Genomic DNA, 15417 nt, shown 5'->3' with positions numbered 1-15417 from the left:
ACGCGCACCGACCCAGCGCCGCCCCTGACTGTGCCCCATCACCGGAGGCGCAGAGCGGGTCAGGCCGGGGGTGAGGACTGCGTTCTTGGGGAGCCCGGGGCGCGCGTACGCCGGGCGGAGGTGTCAGGATCGCGACTTAGGGGAGCCCCAGAACCCGAGCCCAGAGGGGCGTTCGGGATCGCGATGTTGAGGAACCCGAGCCCGGGGCGGAGTGTCAGTGCCCCTATGTTGGGGACTCTCTGAACCCCAACCCCGAGGGCGAGAGGGCGGATCGGGATCGCGACGGTGAGGAGTCTCGGAGCCCGAACCTGGAGAGCTGAGGGGTCAGGACCGCGACCTAGAGGACCTCCGGTGCGGGAACTGGGGGTGGAGGGGGGCGGAACCGGGGGTGCTCTGTCGGCATTCTTGGGGTGCCCCCCGCTGGGCGGAGACCAGAACCCGGGAGGGGAATGCAGAGGAGAGGAAACCCGAGGCGGGAGGGGGAGCCCGAGGGAGGGGAACCCCAGAAAGGATAGGGTGGGACGAGGCTGTGACTTCTCCGGGAAAAGATGGAAGGGGCCTCTCTGAGAGGGGGGGCGGGGGAGGCGGCTGGGTCCGGTGTGGAGAACAGGGGCCTGGAAGGATGGAACCGGGCGGGGGATCCGAGGTGGCCGGGTGGGTGGTGGGGCAGAGATTCGGACCCTCTCGGCCAAGGGCGCAGCCCACTGACACCTCAAGAGGGCAGTCACTCGAGAGAGCAAGACCGGGCCACCCCAGACGGCGCTGGTGGGGACTCGGCGCCCAGCTAGCTACCGGACTGGGCAACTTGGGTGGGGGAGGCGGGGTGGGGAGGTGCACCTCGCAGACCTGGCGCGGCGACTTGAAGGCGGCTGTGGTCCCTCAGCCTCCCACCGACAAGGGGGAGACCCAGACGGGCTCTTTGTTGCACCCTGTATTGCTGAACTGGGTTAGAAGTGATTTTGGTCAGGAGTTAAGAGAATACTTATGGAGTGAGATTTCAAATATACAGGTAAGATCTACAAAGGGGTGTGTAATTTTTTGGGTCCACATGAGCTATTTGCTCCCCACTCTCCTGTTCTCTGTGAGAGGCTATTTCTGAGTAAAAAAAAATCAGCAATGTGCACACACATACACACACACGCACACACACACACCGCCCACAAATGAGCTGCATTCTTCAACCAAGTAAACACCGGGAGTATTGTACAGTTTTTGGATCGTTTGTGCTCATTAGGGCTCCCTTACTGAAGTGAATAGGATGTTATCTACTCGGAAGGTAGGCTGCCTTTGCCCTCTTAAGATGTCCACCGGCTGTGCCCACCCCTAAGGTGTCCAGGTCACCTGGCAGGAAGCCAGGCTGCTTAGGACCTCAGCGGATGGCTATCCAAGTGTGTCTGAAGATAAACAAACGACCAGTGCAGTGTCTGTTTGTTCTCTGTTGTTTGTCTTCGGTGCCAGCTCCCTTTCTGTATGATAATTACTTTATTTGCTGTAACAGCTAATTCAGGTCCTGGGGTTCTATTATGTGGATTTTTCTATTGGAAGGTTTCTAGGCTTTGGGGGTCCAGGGGAAGAGAGATGCCCCCCACTCCTTCTGTCCTGGATATAGATCCATCTTCTCGCACACACTGAGATTTGAGCTTCCTGGGAGGATCCAGCACTATGTTGGCAACTAGCATTTGTTGGGCCCAGTTTTTAGTGGGGTTTTTTTTTTTTTTCATGAAAAGGAAATCTCTTCAATAATTATGCAAGTTGACGGGAAAGTGATTTCTGCTTTTTACAGGTAGCATTTCAGGACAAGCTTTTTTTTTTTTTTTTCCATTAACCCCTAGAGTGCCGGGGAGCGCAATCGCGCTCCTCCTGTCTTTCACCAAAAGTGCCAGAAGCTCTACGCTCCTCCTGTCTTTCACCAAAAGTGCCAGGAGCGCTTGTTTTAGGGGCGGGCAGTTTTTCCTAAACTGCTGTAAAGTCAGCAAAAATGCCTTGGCAATTTTAGCATAGTTCCTAGGATATTGGTTGGCACTCAAAGGGTTAAGGGGGTGGTCAGAACCTTACCCCAAATCTGCATTATCATGATTGCAGCAGAATACTTATTCACTTGGACTTAAAGCTAGCCGATTCTTCCATTTCTTTACCCAAATGTTAAAAGAAATATGCCAGCACTTATACATTCAAGTGAGTATCCCTCCCCTTCACAAGCCCTGTCTTGGCAAGCTGCGCACTAATCCCCGGGATGCTGTCATTGCTGAGAATAATTTGGGAGCTCGTGCTTTGGCACTGCCTGCAGAGTTGGCAACACATTTGACTGAATTGCCTCCTGATGCCAAACCTTCCTCACTTGGGAAAGAGCCAGACACAATGTGGGGCCAACTGTGGCCTCTGAGGTGGGGAGTCAGGTTGTCATAGAAAGTGTGCCCATGAAAGTAACGAGAGTCCCCTTGGGGGACTGGTGGTCCCAAGATGGGCATCCAGTAAAGGCGTGTGTATGTGTTTAGGATTGAGAGTAATGGAAGTGCAACCCTCCTTTGGGTGTATATGTTCGGGAATGTGTGTGCAAACATTGGTCCTATGGCTTTGTTGGTGTGCTTTACGGCCTGGTAAGCGGGAGAAGATAAGTCTTTCTTTTCCCGTGTGGGGACTCTTCACCAGGCCCCTTTCATCACTGTGCTTTTTTACAGAAAGCAAAACAAAAGATATGTCTTCCTCACCAAAAAAAGTACCCAGAAAGGTACTTAACCCCAGGTGTGCAGTTAATGCCCAGTACTTGAGATTTTATGTGCAAGGATCTATATAGAAGCAAGGGGAAGAGAATGGTTTCTGAAATGCCAAAATTTCAGTCGTGGGATTCTATGGCACACACTGTGAAAAACTGCCATAACATCTCCCTTTTCTCCCATTGTTTTTCTAATTTCCCAGTGGTTGTTTTTTCAGATTCTATAACCTAAAGCTTTATACATCCATCGCTTGACTCTTGATCTGGCTGTGATCGTGGGCAAGTTATTACATGTCTTTTGACCACAGTTTTCTTACCTTAAAAAGAAGATGCTGCCGAAACCAGTTTGGCTCAGTGGATAGAGCTTCGGCCTGCGGACTGAAAGGTCCCAGGTTCAATTCCGGCCATTGTTTTTCTAATTTCCCAGTGGTTGTTTTTTCAGATTCTATAACCTAAAGCTTTATACAGCCATCGCTTGACTCTTGATCTGGCTGTGATTGTGGGCAAGTTATTACATGTCTTTTGGCTTCAGTTTTCTTACCTTAAAAAGAAGATGCTAATGAGTATGTACCACATGGGGCTGGAATGAGAATTTAGTAAGATTTATGCATGTAGAACATGAGTTCAGTGCCTGGCACAAAAGTGCTCCATAGAGTCCAGCTATTTTTGTTATTAATATTGACTATTGATAGTTATATTACAATTTTTTTGAAGTCATGTATGGATTTATCATTTTCCGCGTAACGCTGTCCTCTTCAGCTGGGCTTTGCAAATGGATATGTGAATGAGAACATTTTGTTTTTACTCTCCTGGCCTCTTAGGAGTTCTTAAAGAGTGACCTTAAAAGCAACTGTAGTTAGCTACTTTATTTTTGATTCAGATGGGTGTTTTTTAAAACAAGCATTCCTGTTTTGATTGTTAGGTATAATAGTTTAGTGAAGATCTGAAGGAAAAAAAAATGTGGAAAAGCTTCTCCTGGAATTTCTTTTCCTTGATCCAATAAAATATTACTCGAATGAAACAGCTCCAGTTCCCTTGGCCTGTATTGACAGGGATGATTCTGGTGAACATTTGTTCCAGTTAAACTTGAGTTTTGCTCTGTTTTTTCAATGACAACCTGGCACTGAACTCTGAGCTCTTCTGTCAATGTTGCCATTAATTTTTTTCAGAATATGAATTTTATTAAAACATAATATGGAAGATACAAACTGTGGGAATATAATTTTAATTTAATGAAGTGGTTAAGGGTTGCTATGAGGTAGATGTTCCATGAAATGTTCGACATTAAGTGAGAATTCTCTGTGTTCTCTGTGCAGAAGATAGATGTACAAGAAACAGACTTTGTCCTCCAGAAAGTAACATAATGTGCTCTCGAAGGATTACATGCATTAGCAAAAGTGTTTTTCTCCCAATGGCTTGTGGGCCAAAGATTAAATGGACTGCACTCATGTCCTTTTCTCTCAATTTCTTGGAGAAGGCTAAATATATAGATCTCTTTTTAGTGGTCATCATTTTTAGGGGTATTAATTCTTTCAGGATTAAGCCCTAGCCACATAAGGAGATATTGGCTATAAAAGTACTTGGTGATTTGTAAAATGATATATAACTATAGGATAGGGTGATATTGTTGTACTTATAAAGTACCAGGAAACAATACAGCATGGTGGGTTAGACTATAACAGTTGTTCTTAAAGTAGAAGAGGAGTGATTTTGACCCCCCTCCCCCCATCGCCAGAGGACATTTGGCAATGTCTGAGACATTTTTGATTGTCATAACTGACATCTAATGGGTAGAGGCCAGAAGAGCTGCTAAGCATCTTATAATGTACAGGACAAACCTTCACAACAAAGAATTATCCAATCCCAATGTCAATAGTGCTGAGCAACCCTAGTCTAGAGCAGTGATGGCGAACCTATTGAGCTCGGCGTGTCAGCATTTTGAAAAACCCTAACTTAACTCTGGTGCCGTGTCACATATAGAAATTTTTTGATATTTGCAACCACAGTAAAACAAAGATTTATATTTTTGATATTTATTTTATATATTTAAATGCCATTTAACAAAGAAAAATCAACCAAAAAAATGAGTTCGCGTGTCACCTCTGACACACGTGTCATAGGTTCGCCATCACTGGTCTAGAGCATGGGATCTAGAGGTAGGGGTTAACCTGCATTAGCATCCTAGCACCACCAGTTGTTAAATGCACAACCCTAGGTGAGTACCTTAAACCTGTGTATCTATAAAATGCATGTCTGAAAAGATATCATGGAATTAAGTGAGATAATACATGGAAGGCACCCAGTAAATGGTCACTCTTAGTATTATTATGTTGGGTTAGTAAATCCAGGGACTATATGCCTCAAACAGACATGGCTTTGGGGTGTATTTTTTTATTATATTTTTATTGATTTCAGAGAAGAAGGGAGAGGGAGAGACAGAAACATCAATGATGAGAGAGAATCATTGATGACCTGTGTCCTGCACGCCCCACACTGGGGATCAAGCCTGCAAGCCGGGTTTATGCCCTGACCAGGAATTGAACCGTGACCTCCTGGTTCATAGGTAGATGCTCAACCATTGAGCCATGCTGGCTGGGCCATGTGTAAAGTTTATGTGTTTGTTTGTTCCCCCCACGTCCCACGTGGTTCAGGGTTCAGGATCTGGAAGAGGGGCCGCACACAAATGAAAGAGATGAGACAAGTAATAATTTGGAAATATTGGGGGGCCAGGAGGGCAAGTCCAACTCAAGGGGAAGGACTTCCCCTGGTGCTCAGGCCTCACCAACCTTTTATTGGTTTGGGATCCACCCATAGCATAGCCCTTAGGCAGGCAATTTCCAGTAACAGGCAGACTAGCCCATCAGCAAGGATTTACATAATAATAAATGGGGAAGTTGCTTCAGCTACCATTGTCTGGACTAACAGTGGGTGCCCAGCCCTGACCTTTGCCAGGGCTTCTAGGGTCACCAGCCTTCCGGGTTCCTTGTCCACACCTCGCTGCTAGTGAAGACAGTAGGTGGCTTCCCACAGGGCCATTTGTGTGTGTGTGTGTGTGTGTGTGTGTGTGTGTGTGTGTTTAACGAATTGTGTACAGAACCAATACAGGTTTCTTAATCCCATCTGTGTGTCCAAGAAAAGGGCAGGGACACAGACTCCTGGCCTCCACCATTCGTGGTACCTTCTGCATTCTGGCCCAGGTTCTGCCCTGGTTCTGTTAGGCAGCTCAGGGTAGGCTGCAGATCACTCCAACCAGGTGAACAGGACAGTCCCCAGACCTCTCTTCTGTATAGAAACGATGAACTGAGGATGGAGAGCTTTCTGTTTCATCTGGGCTACACCTAGAAGGAGACAGCCAGGCCATGAAGACCCTTCGACTGAGCTTATCTCCACGCTCTACTGAAACCCCCGTGTCTGCAAGGTCAGAGCAGGCAAGGAGGCCAGCAGTTTCCCTTTACTTTTCCTTAGCTCCTCCTACTCAAGCAAAAAGTTCTTGTAAGGCAGTGGTTCTCAACCTTCTGGCCCTTTAAATACAGTTCCTCATGTTGTGACCCAACCATAAAATTATTTTTGTTGCTACTTCATAACTGTAATGTTGCTACTGTTATAAATTGTAATGTAAATATCTGATATGCAGGATGGTCTTAGGCAACCCCTGTGAAAGGGTCGTTCGACCGCCAAAGGGGTCGCGACCCACAGGTTGAGAACCGCTGTTGTAAGGGGTCCCTTCACTCTTAGCAATATCCTCCTAATCCATTCCAGATTTTGCTCTGCATGGAGTCACCCAGCCATCTGGGAGGAGACAGGAGGCCTCCCAAAAAGCCCAGGCTCCACTTTGATCTTTATTCCTTTCTGGGTTTCCTGGAGCACACTGAAGCCACAGGAGTAAGCGATCCGCTCACAGGCACCAGCAGACCTTCAGCTGGGTGGGGGTGGGGTGACATCCCGGTGCTGAGTGTTAGCAGACAGGGATGTAAATAATTCATCCAGTGGTGTTTTAGCTGGGAGCTAGATTGAAGCCATTAGTTCTGTGGGGCTTAGTTCTGGCTGCACAATAATAGAGCCACCTGGGGCTAAGAATTGCTCAATCCTCATTCCAAGCCATTGATTCTGAATCTTGGTGGGTAGGACCCAGGGAATCAGATTTTTAAAATGCTCCTCAGATGACTCTGATGCCCAGTAAGAGTTGAGGGTCAGGACTATGCCTGGTGAAACGAATGACCTACATTAAAAAAAAAAAAAGGAACAGAACCAAATTAAAAATATCAAAGTAACAATTTTATTTTGTTAAGCTTTCATTTTAGTGATCAATGTATGCCTGTTTGCAATGTAAAATATATTTCTTGTAATGGGTTCTAGTAAAAAAAAAAAGTTGGAAAACCATTGTTTTAGAGCAGAGGTTCTCAACCTGTGTGTTGCGACCCCTTTGGGGGTCGAACGACCCTTTCACAGGGGTCGCCTAAATACATCCTGCATATCAGATATTTACATTACGATTCATAACAGTAGCAAAATTACAGTTATGAAGTAGCAATGAAAATAATTTTATGGTTGGGGGTCACCACAACATGAGGAACTGTATTAAGGGGTCTCGGCATTAGGAAGGTTGAGAACCACTGTTTTAGAGCCTTAAAGGTATTTAATGAATATTGACAAATTTACCTCTTGCAATATTTCTGTGCAAGGATCTGCAGTACGACTTTTGCAACTATCCTAGGAGGCATAGAGAGGAGGTATCATTATACTGGTTTTTTGTTTTGTTTTGTTTTGTTTTTTACAGATGAAGGGACCTTGGAGTTGGAGAGGGTATAAAATTTGTCAAAGTCATAATGAGAAAATGGCAAAAACAAAGACGCAAACCCAGGGCTTCAGATTACTGCCACCAGGCTCTGTCAATGACATCTTTCTCTCTCTTCTTATTTAGCAGAGCCTGTGTAAAGGAACTGTGATAGAGCATGAATCTGGCCTCAACAAATAATTACCAATGGACCATTTACTAGTGTCAGGTAATCCTATATAATAAAAGGGTAATATGCAAATTGACCCTAACGGCAGAAAGACCAGTCGCTATGATGCACACTGACCACCAGGGGTCAGATGCTCAACGCAGGAGCTGCCCCCTGGTGGTCAGTGCACTTCCACAGGGGAAGCTCCACTCAGCCACAAGCCAGGCCCAGAGGCGGTGGCGGGAGCCTCTCCTGCCTCCTCAGCAGTGCTAAGGATGTCGGACGGGGAGTGGGCCTAAGCCATCAGTTGGACATCCCCTGAGGGCTCCCGGGCTGCCAGAGGGATGTGTGACTGCCAGCTTAGGCCCGATCCCCTGGGGAGCGGGCCTAAGCCAGCAGGTAGACATCCCCCGAGGGGCCCAGGACTGCGAGAGGGTGTAGGCCGGGCTGAGGGTCCCCTCCCCAAGTGCACAAATTTTCATGCACCAGGCCTCTAGTCTATATATATAAAAGGCTAATATGCTAAGTGTCTGACTGGTTGCTATAATGCGCACTGACCACCAGGGGGCAGACGCTCAACGCAGGAGCTGCTGTGATGTGCACAGAGAAACGTCACCACGGACCTGGTGCCCACAAAGCAACACTTGGCTTACCCCAAGTGGGACACAGGCCCTGCCACCACCCTGGAGTGACACCCCACCAAATCGCAGCCAACGCTGCTGAGACCCCATGGCACAAAATGTGGCCCACAGCCCAACCCAGCCCGGAAATGGTCGCTGTGGGCACTAGGTAATGACATCATGTACCAACACCCAGCTTCCTCTCCCTAGCGACGGCTAGCCTCCTTGCAGTTTCTTCAGCCCAGGAACACGACTTGCTTTATAGCCAGGTGCAAGCATTTCACACTTTAACCAAATGTCTGAAGTGTTTTAACCATGCCTCATCTCATTTGATCCTCACAGAAGTCCTGGAGTAGTTAGATAGGAGACTTGGTGGAATCCTATTTTCTTTTCATTAGCCAAAAAATGGAGATTTAGAAACTTGACCTGACTGAAAGAAGTAAGAAATGGTGGACCTTGGAAATGACTTCAGGTTTTCTCACTGCGTAGAATATAGTCAAACATTGCTGCAGTTAAATATTTTACCCTTTGTTCTCCCTGCGTGATCTACAATAATAATCTGCTTAGTGTTGATATGGTTATGCTTATATGCATACATACAAGTCCTTCGGTTGATCTCTTACCCCCTTCCCTCCTGCCCCCCAACCCTCCCCTGCCTTCTGAAAGCAGGTCTAATTAAGCAAGTTTATTCTATATCTATAAAACACTAAATTGGCTTATGCATGCGCGATACATATAAAGCTCTCAGTGGCGCCAATCGCACGTGCGTGTTTTGATCTGTCATTGTTGATTGTAAATTTGGTTGACACTTCTATTATATAGAAAGGACAAGTAGCGATATTAAAATATTTCTTCTAATTAATTTCCTTTCAATGTGCATGAATCCGTGCACCAGGCCACTAGTATATTAATATTACTTCATTTAATTCTCAGAACAACTCAAGGAGATTACTCCTATTAGCCCCCTTTGGCAGATGAGGAAACTGAGGGACAGAGGAGTTGTGACTCGCCCAAGGAGCAGAGTTCTTACAGCAAGGTCACATTCTTTATTTGTGTCCTTTGTTCCCTCAGTACTAGCTTGTTGACATTTCTCCAGATTCTAGACTCTTGTCTCTAGGGACAGTTTAAATATCAGGGAAATGTCCCTATATCTTAGCTCAGGCTGCCATAACAAAATACCACAGACTAGATGCCTTCAACGACAGAAATTTATTTCTCACAGTTTTGGAGGTTTGGAAATGCAAGATAAAAGTGCCAGTAAGTTTAAGTACTGTGAGGGTCCTCTTCCTAGTTTGCAGATGGCCACCTTTTTTTTTTTCTTTTCTTTAAAAAAAATTATTGAGTGATTTAGAGAGAGAGAGAGAGAGAGAGAGAGAGAGAAGGGAGGGAGAGAGAGAGAAACCGATTTCTTGTTCTACTTATTTATGCATTTATTGGTTGTTTCTTATATGTGCCCTGATCAGGGATCAAACCTTCAACCTTGGTGTATCAGGTTGACTCTAACTACTGAGCTATCTGGGCAGGGTCAATGGCCATCTTCTTGCTGTGTCCTCACGTGGCAGTGAGCGAGACAGAGAGACATACAGCAAGCACTGGGTGAATGCCCTAGAGAGCAAGAGTTAGCTCTCAGTCCCTTTTTCCTACTTACTCCCATCCTGGGACCCCACTCTAAGGATCTCATCGAAACCTAATTACTTCCCAAAGGCCCCAGATTCAAATACCATCACATTGGGGATTATGGCTTCAACATAAGCATTGGAGATGGTAGAGGTGCAAACATTCAGTTCATAACACCCTAGTACCTATAGCTTCCACTCACCTTTCCTTGTGTGTGTGGCTGAAAATCCCCTCCCAAACCACCCAGTGATTAAGGCAGGAAAGCCCTCTCTGTTGTATAGAACTACTCTATGGAAACTTGCTCAGGCTATTTGTGATACTTAATGGCATGAATTACTGAAATTCATGGTGTGGCTTGGGTAGTCCTGGCTGAGGAGGAACCTGAACACTAAACTGTGTGGAGTGAGATTTTGATCAGTGGTCTGGGAACCAAAGGATATCTTGTTCATTCGATCATTTATTTATTCATTCATTCATTCATCCATCCATTCATCAAATATTAAGGGCCAGGGTCTATGCTATACATTGGGGATAGAATGATGGGCTAAAATGCTGTCCCTAACCTTATGGAGGTTATAGTTTACAGGTAAGTTTTAGATGTAACCCTCCAATTCAAAGATAGGTAGAGAAAGTATTTATCATGGCTTTTAAATTCTTGTGCACATGGCCAAAGTAAAGCTCTGGCCACATATCGATAGGGAGGACACTGGTTGGTTTCCTACTCAGAAAGTTAGAGAGAAAGAGTTAGACTTCACATTATCACACATGGTGTTTAGAAACCACAATTCCCCAAAGGTGGGGAACTGTTCTCTGCTGTAATAAGTCACCTGGATTGGATGATTAGGCTGACTTAAGCCTTAGATAACTAATATCTGTCCCTATTTTCTTTTCTTTCTTTTTTTTTAACTGTCCCTATTTTCTTATGTGAGGAGGATTCAATAGTATATCAGAGTGCAACTTGTCAAATGAGTGGATTAATAATAATGATTATAATAATTATGAATGTTGGTATATAATAGCGATAATGGGGAACACCAAGATTTCGAGATGAGCACACCCAGAGAAGAACCAAGGCGAGCTCTCCCCCTTTTCCAGGCTGAGCCGGTTCCTGACTGTAACCAGTCTCCAGTTCCTAGGACTGTAAGCATGTGAAGATCAGAGGTAGGGTTATTGGTTTAAGAGATTTTTGTTGGTCTTGAGAAAACAGATAGCATTAAGGGCAATGACATTTATCCTTCTAGGGTGAGATAGGCCAAGATTAAGAAGAGCCAAAGAACTTATATGCATATATGCATAGCCCATGGATACAGAAATAGTGTGGCGAAGGCTGGGGTGGGGCGGGAGCCAAGAGGACGGCAAAGGGGGGGAAAGGGGGACATCTGTAATACTCTCAACAATAAAAATAAATTTAAAAAGGTAAAAAATAATTAAGAAAGAAGAAAAAATAAAGAATTTGTTGCTTTTCATTAGTAGCTTGAAACTCGACTTGCCCTATGGTAGCACCTGCTCTTTGGAGTCTAAGAGAATTCCCAAGGTCCACAGTCAGGAAACTGGAAGAAGTCTACACTTACCCACATCAGTTCAAGATGGAATAAAAATACACTTGCTCTGTGGAATCTTGCCTGTAGAACATCCTTACATGAGAAATAAAACTTTTTGCTGGTGAAAACTATTATCTCATTTTCATTTTAGGCTTATTCTAAAGAGAATTGGTAAAGTTGTATAAAATATAGAAGGAAAGGGAAGATGATGTAAAATCAGAATTGGAGTGTAATGGCTCTTGAATTAGAAAATTTCTATTCTCCGTGGTATATTTAACTCTGGTCCACAGAATTCATTCCAGGAGTCCTATCTTAGCTTTTCTATTTCTGCACTTAAGCAAGATAAAAGGCGTTGATATTATTCTCTTGGGTTGCCAGGAATCCTGAGCACTTTAGAAGGTGGAATTAGTCAGTTTCATGCCTGGCTAATGCTGAGGTTGGACTTGGCTGCAGCACTCGAATGTCACCCAGACAAGCAGATTCAGGTAAAGCTCCAAAAATGTCATTGGTGAAATTAGATTATTTTTAAAAAATCATGTGTTGAATAATAAAATGTTTTCTATTGATTTGAAAAATATATGTCTATTTATACAATGCCAACAAAAGTAATTTTGTTATGTAAAAAAATACAATACAATAAAATAAAATAAAAACACCCCCAAATGACAACCTAAAAAAAAAAAGACATTGAAACTGGACAGCATTTCAGGCAGTTGGAAACTGATTTATCAAATCTCAGTTTTGTGCAGAGGTTCAGGTTAGTTCATAAAGTGCTATAAATATTTCTTGGATCACATGGATCTCTCTCTCTTCAAAACATCCTGCATGATGACTAAAGTCTTTGCTAATGGAGTTCTGGCTTTATTGTTTACACCTGTCTTATCCATTGATCCTCTCAACAATATACAGAAGACATGCAGCAAGTGTTTCACAATAGAAATAAGAATGGCCTTCCGGGTGGTGTGGCTCAGTCATTGAGTGCTGACCCAAGAACCGAGAGGTCACTGATTCAATTCCTTGTCACGGCACATGCCTGGGTTTCTGGCTCCGTCCGCAGCATACAGGAGGCAGCCCATCGATGATTTTTCTCTGTCATCGATGTTTCTATCTCGCTATCCTTCCCCCTTCCACTTTCTCTAAAAAATCAATAAAAACACATTAAAAAAAGAAGAAAAAGAATGGCCTGGCTACAATTGAATTTGGCCATATTTTTCTCATAACTTTTTTTAAAATAATTTTTAAATTATAAAAGATACTATAACACATCATTTATGGAAGGAGAAGAGGGAACCACATAGAAGAGAACATGTAGGTATTGATCACAGCAACATCGTTATCTATTTATCAGCTCTGTGAAGAAGATTGAATACATCTGCATTAAAATTTTTTCGCATAAAAAAAAGAAGAAAATCTTAAACTGTATAATTATGTGTCTGTGATATGTCTCATAGCCTGGAGAACCAGTGGTGTCTAGATACATAACCAAATTACAAAGGAGGTAATGATAAGACATCCATTTGTACGTGAAGGCATACAGAGATGTAACATTGCTACCGTGTATTGAGTAATTACTATGTGCCAGGCATTGTGCAGTGCACTCTATTTACGTTCTCTCTAATTCCTAAAACAACCATAGGAGGGAGATATTCCAGTTTACCCAGGAGAAAACAAAGATGAAGTGGCTAGCCCAGTGGTTCTCAGCCTTCCTAATGCCGCACCCCTTTAATACAGTTCCTCATGTTGTGGTGACCCGCAACCATAAAATTATTTTTGTTGATACTTCATAACTGTAATTTTGCTACTGTTATGAATTGTAATGTAAATATCTGATATGCAGGATGTATTTTCATTGTTACAAATTGAACATAATTAAATCATAGTGATTAATCACAAAAACAATATGTAATTATATATGTGTTTTCCGATGGTCTTAGGTGACCCCTGTGAAAGGGTCGTTCGACCCACAGGTTGAGAACCGCTGGGCTAGCCCAAGGCCATTACAGTTAGTGTCACAGCTGGGATTGGAGATTCCTTGTCTGTGAGAGGGCAGGGGGCAGATGAGTTTGGATTTAATCCTCTTAGAGTGCATATCTAGCCTGAAGTTGGTCCAGCCTGGCATTTCCTGTCCCTCAGCTTGTGTAAGCGATTCCAGAAGCTGGGAGTTTCTGGTACTGACTTCGGATTTATATATGTGACTCCCTGAACCTATTGGAGGCGTAGACTCTGGTGGCAGGGGGCAGGGTTGGGGGAGGTGTTAAGCTATTTTTCATTATTTCATATGCCTACAAATATATGTGGGTCAAATAGTTGCACAGGCCATTAAAACTAGGTAGTGCTTTCTTTTGGCTGGGACAATACAAGATCAATTTAGACCTCATCTAAACTCTGACTCAAAATTCTGACTTGTGCTTATGTGTAGCTGACTAAAAGTTATGGGATAATGACTACTTAATGGCCGTGGTTGATTTAGAAAACTTTCAAAGCATAGAGAACTAATAATAATCTAAAACAGGCTTGATGGTGAAAAGATTGGGCAATAATGAATGGCCTAGAGTGACAGTGAAGTTCTCAATGCAACCCCCATCTCCCATTGCTGGCCCCAGAACCACCCAGGTCTCTAGAGAGGCAGGCTGCTATCATGGTGCTTTTTGACCTAGCAACAATGCCTTCAAGTCCCTCTCTGATTTATAACAGATGACATGTATTGAGCACATGCTGTGTGCGAGCAGTTTTACCTGTATTCTCGCTCTTAAATTTTCTGTTATAGAAAATTTCAAAACAGAGGTAGATGGAATGCCCATCCCTCAACTTGAGCAATTATCAACTTAGGGCCAACGTCTTTGCCCCAATACCTTACCCCCAGGTGATTCTGAAGTAAACTGCAGACATTGTATCATTATTTGTGAGCATTTCAGAATGTATTTTGAAAGATAAGGACTCTTTTTTAAATATATTTTTATTGATTTCATAGAACAAGGGAGAGGGATAGAGAGATAGAAACATCAGTGATGAGAGGGAACCATTGATCAGCTGCCTCCTGCACGCCCCACACTGGGGACTGAGCCCAAAACCCAGGCATGTGCTCTGAGCGGGAATCAAACCCATGACCTCCTGGTTCATAGGTCGACGCTCAATCACTGAGCCACACCAGCTGAGCAGATAAAGACTCTTTTATGATAATTCTTTAAACATCACAGCAATCCTATCAGTCAGATACCATTATATCCTTATTTTATAGGTGGAAATAATGAGACACAAAGAGGTTAAAATATGTGCCCAAGGTCCCCAACTTGTCAGTGGTGGAGTCAGGATTCAATTCCAAGTTGCCTATCTCCTCAGCCCATCCTGTTTAACTACTAGGTGGTTGCAACCAACCCCTCTGCTGTCACCGATCCTCCAGGGTGGAATCAGACCTTGGAGTTAGAAGTGCACACTACCAGAAACACGACTGTTGATTTCTGTGAATTCAACCACCGGACCATTGCAGCAAATTGGTCTGTTTAGGTACATGGGGGCAGAATGACTGTGAAAGGCTTGGAATTGTCATCTCCAAGAATGAAAGCCTGAAATATTAGTGGATCCTCATTGGACAGCAAAACTGATAAAGTAACATGATTCTGAGAGTGTTTGAAATGTTGGAGAAGCCCACAATGAAAAGGACTCAACAGAAAATATGACAGTCACTGGGCTTGACAGCCAAGGAACCCAGTAAAAGGCTTCTTTTAAAATGAATTTTCCTTTGGTTTTCTCTCTTTGGCAGAAGGAATCAAAGTTGTCCCACTGAGTCTTTTCAGTTTGTTTCAAGCGCAGCTAATTGTGTTTGTTTGTCTCCCGAATCACATGTCTGCCTCCTCTCCCTTGCCTTTTCTAAGCTCTCTTGTCTGTGTGTATACTGTGGCTGCCAAAGGCATTCTCCTCACCTGGGAGCCAGTTGGCTGACAACACAGAGTAGATGGTGAGAGGCCAACTTTGTCTCTCCCAGA

At 44.0% G+C, this 15417-nt stretch overlaps 1 protein-coding gene across 3 annotated transcripts in view; it reads left to right on the top strand.

Annotated features, from left to right (window-relative positions):
- Positions 1-18: 18 nt before the first annotated feature.
- PAQR8 (progestin and adipoQ receptor family member VIII) overlaps positions 19-15417 on the top strand; it is a 38786-nt gene continuing 23387 nt past the window's right edge. The window contains exon 1 of one of the 3 annotated variants that reach the window (XM_005885152.2): positions 19-70. The gene's annotated coding sequence lies outside the window, so the exon portion shown is untranslated. Of the gene's footprint in view, positions 71-7480; positions 7717-11694; positions 11920-15417 lie in introns of those variants that run through there. The other 2 variants (XM_005885150.2, XM_005885151.2) reach the window with 2 other exon arrangements.

This window comes from Myotis brandtii, unplaced genomic scaffold (genome assembly GCF_000412655.1).
Source record: "Myotis brandtii unplaced genomic scaffold, ASM41265v1 scaffold893, whole genome shotgun sequence".
Taxonomy (NCBI): Eukaryota; Metazoa; Chordata; class Mammalia; order Chiroptera; family Vespertilionidae; genus Myotis; species Myotis brandtii.
This window is presented reverse-complemented; position numbering and strand designations above follow the sequence as displayed.